Consider the following 7269-nt stretch of genomic DNA (forward strand, 5'->3'; position numbering starts at 1 on the left):
CTGACGAGCCACACGGGGCGGAGGCGAAGTTGAAGCCGGTAGAGGATGAGCTTGGAGGTGATGAAGCCGACCGCTCGCTCGAAGCCTGGGCCTACAGCTGGTGCAAGTTTGCAAGTAGTAAATTATGAAGTGGAGTGAAAACTGCATTGAGAAGATGCATCTCCCCTTTTTAATTCTTTTACCTCCAATGAGCTAAGCGCATATACTAGAAAATAAGGAGAACATATGCTCAATATTATTGGATTTGATTTCCGTGCGATAAAAGAGAATTAATTACATTGCATTAGAAAGATAGAAGTATACTCTTTTATAGATAAAGTTTAAAACTAAATGTTCACTTATTTAAGTACCTATGTGCTTCATGCATGGCAAAAGCATGGATGTACGGAGTAGAATACTACAACTACAAATGCATTTTCTTTACACGCACGGCACAAACAAAAGCTGCTAGCTGCTACAAGTACCTCTGTTTAAAACCATTGTCACAACTTCGTCTAGATGCGAATATATCTATATCTCGACAAATGTTAGTTGAGCGTATCTAGATAAAGGTCTACGAGTATTACGTGGATCTCTGCTATGAAGGTGGGCATGCGGTACGACGGCGGTCAGCAGGGCGGGGGTGGCACACCAGCGCGGGTTCGAGCTCATTAGAAACGCCGGCAACCCGGTGCCGGCTCTTTGGTAAAGGGCGCGAATCAGACGCGCCAACGTCAAGTGCCACGATGGTTTTCATGGGTGGGGCCGCCTTGGCAGTGACAAGAGGCGATGGATCACATTAAAAACAACGCGTGCTAGACGTCCGTCGGCATCATTAGCTCCGCTCGGAAACCGAAGAAGCGACGAGGACGGCGACTAGCCACACTGCATCCACCCACCTCCCCCATGCACCTTCAATGCACATATGCCGCCTTTAAAAACCTGCTGACACGCTATTCTTCTCTCCATCGTCCAACCCTAGCGATCGCCACCAATCTCAGACGTCACCGACACATCCACCACCACCTCGTGATGGCGCACAATGTCGAGGCCGCCGGAAGCGCCGGCGGCGGGCTTTGATCGTTGCAGCTGAGCCTCGATGAGGACGCCGTCCTCTACTGGCAGCGCATCCCGGTGCCGCTGCAGTTCAAGCTGCCACGCGGGTGGCACCTCGCCAACACCGGCTACATCGTCCCGCCGTCGCCTGGACCGGAGATGCGCGACCTCATCGCCGAGAGGCGGTCGCACAAGACGTCGGCCGAGCGAAGTCGACCGGCAACGCGCAAAGCAACTCGGAATGGCCGCGACGTTTCCAGGACGACCGCGGCATCGAGCTCACGCGTTCGGCCGGCCGCGATGCCGGCCGCTTCAACCGCATTGGCCGCCAGGCCTGGTGGCAAGGCCGCGACGTCGACGCGGCGCTAGCGGCGCTTGCTTCTCTACTACCCATAGGCGCAAAGCATGGCGCCGCCGCTACAGAGGCTGCCAGCAAGGATGACATTGGGCCACTCACGCTCCAACTCGTCGAGCGCCGATGGCCGCACGCGCTCGGCCACGTATCCGCCTCCTCCGGGCGGCGTCATCATCCACGACGGCCCGCGGCGCACGACTTCCGCTCCGGCTCGGAGGACGTCGCGGTCGCTTCAACGCCGCTGCCCCAAGGAGGAGGACGCTGCTCATTCACCGTCGCCTCTGCCAACGAAGAAGAAATTGTGGGAGACTGAGGTAGAGGCGCAGGCGGCCTTCCGTGGCGGCCACAACGCGGAGGATTTCCCAAGGCAGCACCTCATCATCGGCCGGTCCGTCGAGGAAGACTACCGGCAGATCACGCTCAACCGGTGGCAGTTGGAGGTGTGGTCCACCATGGACCACGGCGAGAACTTCGTGGACCTCGCCGGTCTTCCTGAGCTGCCGGCGCCAAAGGAGGAGAAGGACGACTGCTCCTTCAACTTCTCCAACGAGGACGGCGGCGGCGACGACACGGACAACCTGGACTACAACAACTTCCGAGGGCACCGCTAGTTTATTTTTAAAAAGTTTTTAGTTCAAATTTCAATTTATTTTTGTATAAACTAGTCTAAATTCGTATGCATTTCGTTTTTTGCAATTTTTATATATATGGTTTTTTCGAGGCGCCGGCGCCCCCAATAGTGAAAGTGCCGACGCCATGTCGGCGCCTATTTGGGGGAGCGGGTGGAGATGCTTGATACGTCTCCAACGTATCGATAATTTCTTATGTTCCATGCTACATTATTGATGATATCTACATGTTTTATGCACATTATATGTCGTATTTACGCATTTTCTGGAACTAACCTATTAACAAGATGCCGAAGAGCCGATTCTTGTTTTCTGCTGTTTTTGGTTTCAGAAATCCTAGTAAGGAAATATTCTCGGAATTGGACGAAATCAACGCCCGGGGTCCTATTTTTGCACGAAGCTTCCAGAAGACCGAAGGGATAACGAAGTGGGGCGACGAGGCGCCGCCACCATAGGGCCGCGCGGCCAGAGGGGGGCCTGCGCCGCCCTATGGTGTGGGCCCCTCGTCAGCCCTCCTAACCTACCCTTTCGCCTACTTAAAGCCTCCGTCGCGAAAACCCCAGTACCGAGAGCCACGATACGGAAAACCTTCCAGAGACGCCGCCGCCGCGAATCCCATCTCGGGGGATTCAGGAGATCGCCTCCGGCACCCTGCTGGAGAGGGGATTCATCTCCCGGAGGACTCTACACCGCCATGGTCGCCTCCGGAGTGATGAGTGAGTAGTTCACCCCTGGACTATGGGTCCATAGCAGTAGCTAGATGGTCGTCTTCTCCTAATTGTGCTTCATTGTTGGATCTTGTGAGCTGCCTAACATGATCAAGATCATCTATCTGTAATTCTATATGTTGTGTTTGTCGGGATCCGATGGATAGAGAATACTATGTTATGGTGATTATCAATCTATTGTTTATGTGTTGTTTATGATCTTGCATGCTCTCCGTTATTAGTAGAGGCTCGGCCAAGTTTTTGCTCTTAACTCCAAGAGGGAGTATTTATGCTCGATAGTGGGTTCATGCCTTCATTGACACCTGGGACAAGTGACGAAAGTTCTAAGGTTGTGATGTGCTGTTGCCACTAGGGATAAAATATTGATTCTATGTCTAAGGATGTAGTTGTCGATTACATTACGCACCGTACTTAATGCAATTGTCTGTTGCTTTGCAACTTAATACTGAATGGGGTTCGGATGATAACCTGAAGGTGGACTTTTTAGGCATAGATGCAGTTGGATGGCGGTCTATGTACTTTGTCGTAATGCCCTGATTAAATCTCACTATATTTATCATATCATGTATATGCATTGTTATGCCCTTCTCTATTTGTCAATTGCCCGACTGTAATTTGTTCACCCAACATGCTTTTATCTTATGGGAGAGACACCTCTAGTGAACTGTGGACCCCGGTCCTATTCTTTACATCGCATACAATCTACTGCAATATTTGTTTTACTGTTTTCTTGCAAACAATCATCTTCCACACAATACGGTTAATCCTTTGTTACAGCAAGACGGTGAGATTGACAACCTCACCGTTTTGTTGGGGCAAAGTACTTGGGTTGTGTTGTGCAGGTTCCACGTTGGCGCGGAATCCCTGCTGTTGCGCCGCATCACATTTCGCCACCATCAACCTTCAACGTGCTTCTTGGCTCCTCCTGGTTCGATTAAACCTTGGTTTCTTTCTGAGGGAAAACTTGCTACTATGCGCATCATACCTTCCTCTTGGGGTTCCTAACGAACGTGTGAGTTACACGCCATCAAGCTCTTTTTCTGGCGCCGTTGCCGGGGAGATCAAGACACGCTGCAAGGGGAGTCTCCACTTCTCAATCTCTTTACTTTGTTTTTGTCTTGCTTTATTTCATTTACTACTTTGTTTGCTGCACCTAAACAAAACACACAAAAAATTAGTTGCTAGTTTTACTTTATTTAGTGTCTTGCTCTCTATATCAAAAACACAAAAAAATTAGTTACTTGTCTTTACTTTATTTGCCTAGTATACTTTATTGCTACTAAAATGAGTAATCCTGAAGTTGAAGTTCGTTCTTTTAAGCAACAAGGTGGAGAAAGTTTTAAAGATGCTTGGTATAGAATTAGTAATGCTCATCATAGGTGCATTAAGAAACACTCCACCACTATCCTTCTTAGGAACTTTTATGTTGGTTTATCTAGTTGGAATAAGTATGTTCTTGATGCTCTTTCGGGAGGTAATTTCCTAGGTGCTCCCGCCTTAGAAGCTAGTTGCATCATTGAGAGCCTAGTTGGAATACCACCTGTTAATGAAGTTAAAATTGAAATCTCTCTTGAGGATGTTATGAAAAAATTGGAAACCATAGAGAAAAATTTTCCAAGTATTGAAACTAAATTGGAAATGTTATTGGATAAAACTGATGAACTTGATAAATCCCTAGGAGGAATTGATGAAAGACTTAGTGTCTTAGGAACTTGTGTTGTTCACGATAATCAAATTAATAGGATTGATGAACTTGAAAAAGCTATGGGAACCTTGGGTTCAACCTTTTCTTCTCTCAAGAATAATGAGAAAGCTTACGTGGGTAAAGAGCAAAAATTTATGTATGTCTCTAAAGTGCCTAAACAAAAGAATTATTATAGGCCTAAAATTGCTAAAACCCCTAGCACCACCATAGAAAATTTAGATAATGGAGCACCTAAAGTACCCTCTGCAACAAGTTGTGTTTGCATGAAAAATAATGATGTTGATGCTTCTACTCTCGATAATACTTGATTTGCACTTTCGCGCCTAGCTGAAAGGCGTTAAAAAAGCGCTTATGGGAGACAACCCATGTTTTTACTACAGTACTTTGTTTTATATTTGAGTCTTGGAAGTTGTTTACTACTGTAGAAACCTCTCCTTATCATGTTTTTGTGCCAAGTAAAGTTTCTATGTTATAGTTGATGTTATATTTGGGATCGCTGCGCAGAAACAGCATTGCTGTCTGTCACGAATCTGGGCACAAGTCTCTGTAGAAAATTCGAAAAAATCTGCCAATTTACGAGCGTGATCCTCAGATATTTACGCAACTTTCATTAGTTTTGAGTTTTTCCATTTGAGCAAGTCTGTTGCCATTTTAAAATTCGTCTTTACGGACTGTTCTGTTTTTGACAGATTCTGCCTTTTATTTCGCATTGCCTCTTTTGCTATGTTGGATTTATTTCTTTGATCCATTAATGTCCAATAGCTTTATGCAATGTCCAGAAGTGAAAATAATGATTGTGTCACCTCTGAATGTGTGAATTATTAATTGTGCACTAACCCTCTAATGAGTTTGCTTGAAGTTTGGTGTGAAGGAAGTTTTCAAGGATCAAGAGAGGAGTATGATATACTATGATCAAGAGGAGTGAAAGCTCTAAGCTTGGGGATGCCCCCGTGGTTCACCCCTGCATATTCTAAGAAGACTCAAGCGTCTAAGCTTGGGGATGCCCAAGGCATCCCCTTCTTCATCGACAACATCATCAGGTTCCTCCCATGAAACTATATTTTTATTCAATCACATCTTGTGTTCTTTACTTGGAGCGTCGGTTTGTTTTTGTTTTTGTTTTTGTTTGAATAAAATGGATCCTAGCATTCACTTTGTGGGAGAGAGACACGCTCCGCTGTTGCATATGGACAAATATGTCCTTAGGCTTTACTCATAATGTTCAAGGCAAAGTTTCTTCTTCGTTAAATTGTTATATGGTTGGAATTGGAAAATGCTACATGTAGTAATTCTAAAATGTCTTGGATAATGTGATACTTGGCAATTGTTGTGCTCATGTTTAAGCTCTTGCATCATATGCTTTGCACCCATTAATGAAGAAATACATAGAGCTTGCTAAAATTTGATTTGCATATTTGGTCTCTCTAAGGTCTAGATAATATCTAGTATTGAGTTTTGAACAACAAGGAAGACGGTGTAGAGTCTTATAATGTTTACAATATGTCTTTTATGTGAGTTTTGCTGCACCGGTTCATCCTTGAGTTTGCTTCAAATAACCTTGCTAGCCTAAACCTTGTATCGAGAGGGAATACTTCTCATGCATCCAAAATCCTTGAGCCAACCACTATGCCATTTGTGTCCACCATATCTACCTACTACATGGTATTTCTCCGCCATTCCAAAGTAAATTGCTTGAGTGCTACCTTTAAAATTCCATCATTCACCTTTGCAATATATAGCTCATGGGACAAAATAGCCTTAAAAACTATCGTAGTATTGAATATGTACTTATGCACTTTATCTCTTATTAAGTTGCTTGTTGTGCGATAACCATGCTTCTGGGGAACGCCATCAACTATTGTTGAATATCATGTGAGTTGCTATGCATGTCCGTCTTGTCTGAAGGATCTATCACTTTAATGATTGGAGCATGCAAATTGTTAGAGAAGAACATTGGGCCGCTAACTAAAGCCATGAATCATGGTTGAAGTTTCAGTTTTGGACATATATCCTCAATCTCATATGAGAATAATAATTGTTGCTACATGCTTATGCATTAAAGAGGAGTCCATTATCTGTTGTCCATGTTGTCCCGGTATGGATGTCTAAGTTGAGAATAATCAAAAGCGAGAAATCCAAAATGCGAGCTTTCTCCTTAGACCTTTGTACAGGCGGCATGGAGGTACCTCTTTGTGACACTTGGTTGAAACATGGCATGCAAAGATCCGGTAGTCCAAGCTAAGTAGGACGAGGTGCGGGCACTATTAGTATACTATGCATGAGGCTTGCAACTTGTAAGATATAATTTACATAACTCATATGCTTTATTACTACCGTTGACAAAATTGTTTCATGTTTTCAAAATAAAAGCTCTAGCACAAATACAACAATCGATGCTTTCCTCTTTGAAGGACCTTTCTTTTACTTTTATTGTTGAGTCAGTTTACCTATCTCCCTCCACCTTAAGAAGCAAACACTTGTGTGAACTGTGCATTGATTCCTACATATTTACATATTGCACTTGTTATATTACTTTATGTTGACAATATCCATGAGATATACATGTTATAAGTTGAAAGCAACCGCTGAAACTTAATCTTCCTTTGTGTTGCTTCAATACCTTTACTTTAATTTATTGCTTTATGAGTTAACTCTTATGCAAGACTTATTGATGCTTGTCTTGAAGTACTATTCATGAAAAGTCTTTGCTTTATGATTCATTTGTTTACTCATGTCATTACCATTGTTTTGATCGCTGCATTCATTACATATGTTTACAAATAGTATGATCAAGATTATGATGGCATGTCACTTCGA

The sequence above is a fragment of the Lolium rigidum genome, chromosome 5 (assembly GCF_022539505.1).
Source record: "Lolium rigidum isolate FL_2022 chromosome 5, APGP_CSIRO_Lrig_0.1, whole genome shotgun sequence".
NCBI classification, from domain to species: domain Eukaryota; kingdom Viridiplantae; phylum Streptophyta; class Magnoliopsida; order Poales; family Poaceae; genus Lolium; species Lolium rigidum.